A 9,195-nucleotide genomic window follows, 5' to 3' on the forward strand; every position below is an offset into this window, starting at 1 on the left:
TCAGAGATGTCTTCCACGAGTTTACTGGTCAGAAGGAGGAATGCTGGCCACACAAATCATTTCTAAGTACGCATACTTGTTAAAATGCTCCGTATTGTCCTCCACCTGAGAAATGGATACACATATTTCGAAGAGACATCTGAATTTTCCTACCTGTTTGTTCTCTCTCAGCAATGAGTTGTGTTTTCTTTGCCCTGATTAGTCAGCACTTAGAAATAGGAATTATTTTGCACAGAATCATGGAATTAATGGGATATCAGAGATCAGGCAGCTAGATTTCTTCACTTGACATGTGAAATTAGACCTAGGGAATGTGCCCAAAGTGGAGGCTAAAGCAAGAAGGAGGCCACCTCTGGGCTGGGAGTTCTCTCCTCAGCAGGCGGGACTCATCCTTCACCAAGGCAGATGGCGGGCCACACACAGACACTCACTCATGTCCATGTTTGTAGCCTGGCCCTCCAGTCACTCCGTGGGGATGGAAGGAGTCTAATTTAAATGCAACTATATACTAATCTTCTACTAATGAACCCCAAATGTTAAACCACAAAATTTCTCCTCCATGTTGACCCCTCCCGAGCGGGGTCCTGAAGCCTTAAATGCCCTTTGTGATAATGCATTTCTGAATACACTCCCTGCCAGACTGCTCACAGGATAAATCAGTTTATCTTTATTTTTATTACTGAAGGATAGTTGACATACAATGCTATATTAGTTTCAGGTGCACAACATAGCGATTTGACAATTCTATACATTACTCAGTGCTCACCATGGTAAGTGTAATCACCATTTGCCACCGTATTATGTTATTACAATATTATTGACTATATTCCCTACGCTGTGCTCTTCATCTCCATGACTTATTTATTTTATAAGTGGAAGTTTGTGCCTCTTAATCCCCTTACCCCATTTTGCCCATTCCCCCAACCCCCTAGGGATAAGTCAATTTTGGCAGAAGAAACCTAAGGAAACCCTGTCTACCTCATCCAGTGCAGGCAGAAGACCCCGAGGAGATGCCCGGGCTGATAGCACACACCACACCTGATAACCCACAGTTAACTGGCCACTTCCAACCAAGTGGACCTGAGGACTTAGTTCACAATCAGCACCTCAGACAAGACAGACTTCGCAAAGAGAATAATCAAGGGATGTGTATGTGAACTGCAGTCCATCCCTGCATTTCCAGGCCACAGATACCCAAGAGATTCAGTTTGGCCTTTCAATCTGCCTACCAATAATTGTACATCCACGGTGCCAAGTTAAATAGCCACTGAGCTTTCACTCAGCCTAATAAGTGCCAGGGCTTGCAAAGGAGCGACTTCCTGCCACATGGGCCTCCATCATCCCCGAGGTGGCACAGAGACCTCTGGGCTAGACCCTTCACCACTGCCAGTGCCAATGATGAGGGCTACTCCATGGTCTCAGAGCCCAAAGACTTGTTCTGGGAACGCCAGCAGGTCCTACAAGGGAGCGCTTTCAGGGTGGGGAGAGTGGTGTAGACACTGATCTGGCTACACACTCCCGTCAGGAGTAAATGCCAGGCCCAACCGCGCTGGCAGGATCGTAAGTCATAGTCACTGCCCCTCATTGACACTGATGGACACAACTCCACCTCTGGAATGCTTTTCTCTTTCCTCTCCCCATCCCCAAGTTGTTCATGCAAACAACCAATCTTTCATCAACTCCAAGAGTAAGAAAATGTGCTCTGTAACCATCCGATGAGCCCCTGGGGGCTCAGCAGCATCCAAGGTATAGGAGACACGGCCCAATTTGGGGGAAGTTTGTGATTTATTTGGATTTAGAGGAATTCCCTTTAGTATTTTTTAAAGATTTATTTTAGAGGAGAGAGAGGACAAGCACGCGCACGTACACCAGCTGGGGGAGGGGCAGAGGGAGAGAATCTTCAAGCAGAGTCCCCACTGAGTGTTGAGCCAGACACAGAGCTTGATCCCACAACCCTGAGATCACGACCTGAGCTGAAACCAAGAGTCAGATGCTTAACCCACCGAGCCACCCCAGGTACTCCTCCCTTTAGTATTTTTAACAGAGCTGGCTCACAATTTTAGATAAACTGTAAGAATCACTAAAGCCATAGGAAGTCATCTATCCTTCTTACCCAGGCTTCCTTCTTCCTCTACAGAACAAGACAAAGCAAGTTCATTCAAGCAATGCCTTGAGTTACAAGTACAAACTATAAATCCATCAAGAGAAAGAAACCAGGCTAGCGATGAGTGAGACAGACATACTCCATCTCCAATTCCTTTTATTGGAACAACTGATGGCTCCTTAGGATTTAAGAACTCACTGCACACACGCCGACCTGCTCCTCCCCCTGTACGAGGGCTGGAGCAGATATTCTCCCCCAGCTGCCTGGGACTGTGCCCAAGGTCACACAGATCATCACCCCATCCAAGTCAGAGTTGGCAACTTGTCCCATTTATTTTTACCACTTAGTGGTGATTCTTTTAAGAGATAGCATGATGTTATTTAAAAGACTGGCAAAAAAATCCAATTCTTAAATTTTAAAAAGAAAAAAGTTAACTATGTATATCTTGGATGTGGAAAGATCTTTTTTTTTTTAAAGATTTATTTATTTATTTTAGAGAGAGAGAGTGTGTGCGCACACGCACAAGTTCGGGGGGGGGGGGCAGAGGGAGAGGGAGAGAGCTCAGACTCCATACTGAGCGCAGGGCCTGATGCAGGGCTCAATCTCAGATCATGACCTGAGCCAAAATCAAAAGTCGGATGCTTAACCAACTGAGACACCCAGGTGCCCCTGGAAAGATCTTTTTTAAAGGCATGAAATATTACACTGCAAATGTGTTGCCCATACTTCAGTAATGCACATTTTTTTCCAAACTTCAAATCATCACTAGAGGAACTGTGGGGAAATGGATTGTCACCATGGCCTTTGGACCCCCAAGATAAAGGGGTATAATTCAGCTTGCAGGTGGGGGTGGGTTGCAGAACAAGGGGCACTTCATGTCCCAGGACATGGTGCATTGTGTGGTCTCTTGCACGACAAGGACATGCCAGGCCAACCCTGAGCTTACTTTAAGAAGCAGGAGAGGCCCATGTCATGGATAATTCCTAAAATGGAAGCACAGAGATGACTAGGGTAAATCACGGGTGTGTCAGCCCCAAGGGCAGCAGAGCAAGGTCTTCCCAGAATCCGCAAGGCTCCACTTGGGATAGCACCTGGGGTATCTGCTTCAGCTCCACACATCTGCCTTCTTTGGGGTGAACTCCTAAGCTCTTGTCTCAGGAACTGAGAAACTTAATCTAATCTCACCAACAGGTGGGTGGGTGGTTTAGTCACACCAATCCTTAGTGCCATGTGAAACTCCACAGTAATCTAATAAAACAACTGAATGAAACACCAAACAGAAAAGGGAATTAATTTCAAAGTTCTCATTTTATATTTCATAAAAGTCAATACAACACCCTACTCATGCATATTCATTCAGACATCAAATTTCCATTATATTTATAAGGAAAACTATCTAAGAGTAAACTAAGTTCAAATAGAAAATAATTCCCTGGAAGGAGACTCAAAATCCTTCAAACCTAGAAAATGAGTTTACTCTAGACTTATCTGCTTAAACCAAGAGAGATGCCTTTAGAATCTGCATCAGCAGCAATGTGCATTTGACTTCTCAGAATGTGAGTTGGTGGAGAGCACAAATCTGTAATAGCAAGGGCTGGGGTTTCATGGAAGAGAACGATTTTACTAGACAAGGCCGTGGAGACATATGAAGCTAGCTCTCTCCTTTTCCCGCAAGAAGCTTAGAGCCTGACCACGCCATGCATTGTCCAGGGTGGTGAGCTGTGGCTGATGCAGGTGGAAATGTAGAGTCTTCACCCAGTTCCTGGTCAAGAGATATAATGCACAAGCCAGCCAGCTAAACACACCGCCACAACACAGGCCGGTAGTAAGGCGGCGTCCAGCCCATCTCTCATTTCAGAATTTAAAAACTTATTATCTCAACCCACTTCTCCAGTCTGTTACTATGAACGATAAAGAATCTGTCCCCGAGTGCGGCGAAAGTGACTCCTACATTACCTGCTGTCTCATCTGTGTGAAGGCCATCTTATTCTTGGGTTGACATATAGACTATTTGGGATACGGCAGTATAACCAAGGGCAAATAAAACTCTACCTCCAACTTTCAAGGGTAAAATATTTTCAAATTAGATTACTAATAGGAACTAGCATGTTTTATTTCCACTTAAATGCCTGTGGGTCTCAGGGCTCTCTTTGAATTGGATGCATTGTGGTCATCCTCAGGGATGGACATCCTCTATGAGGATGAGGTGCCACCTGTTATTTTATCTAGTGGCACATTCCCCCTGTAGCCACTTAGAGTGCTCCAAGTGAAGAGTGTGGTTCAGCACAAAGCTGAAAAATTATTCCTATTTGCCCCTTTGAAATCAATAATTTGGTTTTACATACATTTTTGATGGAAAAAGAAGTATCAAGAAATACCCAGCCATGGCATTTAGAGAGTTCTCTAGTAGAAAATCTATTCCCTTCTAAGGTATTATGTGTCCCTTTTGCGTGTGGGCGCCATGAGGGACCTGGGGAAGAGGGAGGAGTATCTGGTGCTCAGTACCACTCTAGACACCGCAATGATCATCGACGCCATCCACCCATCCCAACTGAGCAAGATGACCCTCCATTCAGGAGCTCAGTTCCTGCAAGGAGAAACCTCATAGGGAACTTAGTGATGAGCAACCTGCATACACTTAGAGTCAGATTAAGCACATTTAAGCAAAAAGCACAGTTGCCTCTTTTCTCCTGTTTTCATTTTCTACGGGAAAAGAAATGTACTGTGAATAAACATTTCCTTCATTCCATCAGAGAAACCCCGAGGCCAATAACCCTGGCAAGGCAGGGAAATAAATCTTGTGGGAGGTGCCACACAGAGTCCCGGGTTTTAAGTCAACAGGAATCAAACCCAAGAAGAAACTTGACAGGGGCGCCTGGGTGGCTCAGTTGGTTAAGCGACTGCCTTCGGCTCAGGTCATGATCCTGGAGTCCCAGGATCGAGTCCCGCATCGGGCTCCCTGCTCGGCAGGGAGTCTGCTTCTCCCTCTGACCCTCCTCCCTCTCATGCTCTCTGTCTCTCATTCTCTCTCTCTCAAATAAATAAATAAAATCTTTAAAAAAAAAAAAAAGAAACTTGACAGGAGGTTGGCGGCATTTCCCCTGGCTGTCCTGGGTGGCAGTCATGTCCTCACCAGGACCAGCAGTTCCATGAGGCCAGCAGCTCCGCCCCCCCCCCCAAGCCCACACTCTCCCTTCTGCAATTTGAGAAGGCATGGAGTCTTCAGATTAGAACCAACAGCCACTTTCCAAAGACAAGGAGCCCTTCAAGTGAGAGCAATCTCAATGCCTCTTTGAGGGAGGCCAGAGTTCTCTGGAAGCCACAACTTCTGGCAATTCAAGTAATTTGCCCATCCTTCCTTCAGTTTCCACCCCTTGGGTGACAGGCACACAGAGGTGCGGTGCACAAAGCACACACTCACGTGCGTGCACACACACTCACGTGCGTGCACACCGCCCCCCCACCCTCTACCAACTTGGTCATCCCAGATCCTCTCCCAAGGTGGCTCAGGTAAAGTGGACCGCCAACCTGCGTTTAGCACGCCCCCTGCTGGCCCTGCAGGAGCTGACTCAGCCTTTAGTCTCTGGGCCTAAGACACAAGTAAATGACCTTAAGATCCAAAGGGAACAAAAAGAAAATCAAGACAATTTTGACTTCTTAGAAACGGAAGACATGATACTCTAAGCATACAAATGGGATGAAGAGTCTTTAAAGTTCTTGTTTTTGAAATGTTTTAAGCAATAAATGACGAATACCTAAAGATTTAGTGGAAACACATTTCTATTTTTACAAGTACTGCAGTGAGTTAAATTAAAAAAAAAAAATTACAATGAATATTTTCACAGGTCTGCAGGTTAAAAAAAAATGGATATGTGGCCAGAGTGGTTTCACAGTCTCAATTTCTGAAGAGTTCACAGCCCGGAGCCTGAAAGAAACAATTTTCATACTATTTCACCATAGTACTGGGAATACTTCAATTATAGAAAAATCTCAGCCATGACTTAAGAGCTCAAGTTCTAACGCAACTACATGCAGTAGGACCAATGTCACCAAGAAGTCGGAGAAAATTCTGCTACCAGGCTTCCTGTCTCATCCAGTCGCCGTTGTGAATATATTTGGCAACTGCAAGAGGTGTGGGGCTGTGAACACACTGCTTGCTTCAGTGGGAGGTGCATCTCCCCTTCTCTACAAGGCGAGAACAGACCATTCAGCTTCTTGACAACTCCACTGCTGGCCTCCACCAGGGCTGAGGGCCCCAGCACTTACTTCCTATGGAGACGCCTGCCATACCAGATCCAGGCTGAGACCCACACCTGGCAAGATTCCATGAAGCAATGGGTTCCATCCATTGCCACCCTGAACGTCACCCTAAAGTAAACCACTGCTTCCCCGTTTTCGTCGCTCCACTCCAGGGTTTCAAAGCTTCACATTCTTGACCAGACTCAAACTTTAACATGACATATGGTATTAACTTCCTTACAGACCCAGTACGATCACACTAATAATTTAAGCATGCTTATTTTAAGCAATTAGGGGTGGTCATTAATTATTAAATACAAAAATGTCAATACTTTTGTCCCTTATTGAATATCCTTTCGATATGATAGGCTTAAGTAGATATTCAGACTGTCTTGGGAACTTGCTTACTTTTGTTCCCATAATAATCAGTACTAATGGAACACTCACACACACAATAATGATGGCTTGCCGCTTGCAGTTAGGGGGGGAAATTCCTGCAGGACTTGATGTGCTGTGCAGGTAGGTCTCCAGCCTCTGCACTCTCTCCACTCTCCCTGGGTGTTGAATTGGCCTAGAGGATGGTGGGACACACCAGCTGCTATAGTAAGAAAATGAAAGGCAGGGAGGGCCCTACAGAAGCTGCCACTCAGTTCCCTAGGGCAGGCTGCTCCCAGACCCATCCTGGAGGGGGTGGGGGGTGCTGATTTTCCTGAAGCGATCAAGGCCTGTAAAAATTTAGGCCACACTGTCCACCTTTTCCTGGACACACCATGTGCCACATCAAATATAGTATCTTCTAAAAAAAATTTTTATCTCACAACTCACTTTCATTTATAAAGATAAAGCAAGGCAACAAGCATGTAAGTGTCATGCATGACACTTTCCCCTGGATCCTTGTGGTGTGGATGAAGCGATTCCCAGATCCGCTGGGATCTAACAAGTTTCCTTTCAGCTACTCCCAAATCTACTGGTTCTCAAACCAGTAAATAAAAATAAAAACCGTTTTCACTTGTGTAATGCTGTTGAGTTTAGAAAGCAAAGGCAAATCCATTTTATTACAAAGATTCTCAAAGGGCTGCAATAGCTGCACCGGGAGGAGGGTACACTTGAGCGGTTGTGTCCAATGAAGGAAAGTTTTTGTTAATGATGACATCACTGACATCTCTCAAATTTAAAGGAGCACTTAAAGCACAGCAGATGCAATTTTTTCCCCTCCAGTGAGAAGATACCAGGGAAGGCCTCCGGGTTCACAGCCAAATTGCATTAACGGTTCCCCTGCTGACCAGCCAGACCCAGCGGAGCAAGCGAGCGAGCTGTGCGCTCGGCCACAGTGGCCCACGCAGCCACAGCCCGGGCACCCGGCTAGCGGCCTCACGCGCTGCTCCCGGGCCCCGCCGTGCCCGGGAGTCTGCCGCCGCCGCGGGACCCCCGGCGCGCCCACACGGACTGGGGGGCCGGTCCTCCCACGCCTGTCATCACGTTCCAGTGCAGACAGCTAAGGGGCCCGGAGGAGACGCCGGCCCGAACCCAGCCGGAACGCCGCGCCCTGCCTGGAAGACGCGCGCCGGGCCGGAGCCGGCGCCCGCGGCGCCCGCGGGGTCCAGAGCGGAGCCCGCAATGCAGCGCGCCGCGAGCCCTGCGCGGGGCCCGCGACCCCCCCCCCCCCCCCCCCCCCCCCCCCGTGCCTTCGCGCCTTGGCCCCAGGGTCGCCCGGCCTCTGCGCCCACCTGCCTATCCGCGAAGCGCGGAGGGACCCCGCGCCCGCGCTCCAACAGCGCACCTGCCTGGTCCGCGGCCCCGGCCCCGCGGCCGCCAGCAGCACCGCGGCCAGCGCCGTCTCACCTGCCGCGCCGCGCCGCTCCGCTCGGCCAGTCTGCAGCGCCGCAGTCGCCGCTACCCGACTTCCATTTTCTCTCGCTTTAAAGGAAAATCAGATCAGCTGTTTAGCTCGCGCTCCGGCTCCGCTGCCCCCTCCCCAGCTGCCGCTCGCGGTCCCGGGGGCCTCTCCTCCCCCGCCTCCTCCCGCGCTCTGCTCCGCCCCTCGCGCCCCTCCGCTCCGCCTGCGGCCGCGCGCAGCGCCCGCCTCCCGGCTCCGCCCGCAGCCGCCCGGCGCGCACCCTGCCCTGACGTCACCGGCCGCAGCCGCGCCCCGCCCCCGCCTCTCGTGAACGAGCGCGCGCCGCGCGCCGCGCCCCGCCCCCGCCCCGCCGGGGCCGGCCTCGGAGCGCGCGTGCCCGCGGCTATGACCCGTGCCGCGGGCCGGGCCTCGGGGAAGAATGTACTCTTCCCCCGCGCAGGAGTGCTCGCTCTTCGTGGTGCCCCTTGGCACTGCCTCGGGGACTGCAGGAGAAGCTGCTTAAATAGCCTGCCTTTGCTTTCTCCACCCTTGCCCTGTGTGCGTCCACCTTTCTCATTTCTTCCCCCTGCTCATCTTCCCAAACTTTTCTCTCACCCATCCCGTCTCGGCTCCATTTCCAAACCCTGCTTGGCCAATGCGTCACTTTGATGCAGAGTTGCTCCTTCTGCTTCCTAAACCGGTGTTCTGACCTTTCCCCATTTCTTGCCTTCCTCTTAATACTTCTTCATGCCACCACTTCCAATGGTTCCTTCGCCGATACCAAGGCCTGTCCACTGCTTTCTGTTCACTCTCACATCTCCTTCTCGGTGTAACCACGCCCTTCCTTCCAAATAATGCGTTATGTTACAGGTTAGTTAATACCATCCTCATGCCTTTTTTGACAACTGTTATTTTACTTAGTTTAGGACTTTTTGCTTAGTTTTGAACATTACATATATGTTTAGTAATTGTTTAGTACTTTATTTGACTTTTTGAATTGATATACAGTAAAATT

General features: G+C 49.1%; 1 protein-coding gene across 1 annotated transcript in view; it reads right to left on the bottom strand.

The window, feature by feature from the left end:
• OTUD7A (OTU deubiquitinase 7A) overlaps positions 1–8,368 on the bottom strand; it is a 373,732-nt gene extending 365,364 nt beyond the window's left edge. The window contains exon 1 of the mRNA XM_032391280.1: positions 8,186–8,368. The gene's annotated coding sequence lies outside the window, so the exon portion shown is untranslated. The remainder of the gene's footprint in view (positions 1–8,185) is intronic.
• Positions 8,369–9,195: the final 827 nt, after the last annotated feature.

The sequence above is a fragment of the Phoca vitulina genome, unplaced genomic scaffold, assembly GCF_004348235.1.
Source record: "Phoca vitulina isolate PV1807 unplaced genomic scaffold, GSC_HSeal_1.0 scaffold61, whole genome shotgun sequence".
Classification (NCBI taxonomy): domain Eukaryota; kingdom Metazoa; phylum Chordata; class Mammalia; order Carnivora; family Phocidae; genus Phoca; species Phoca vitulina.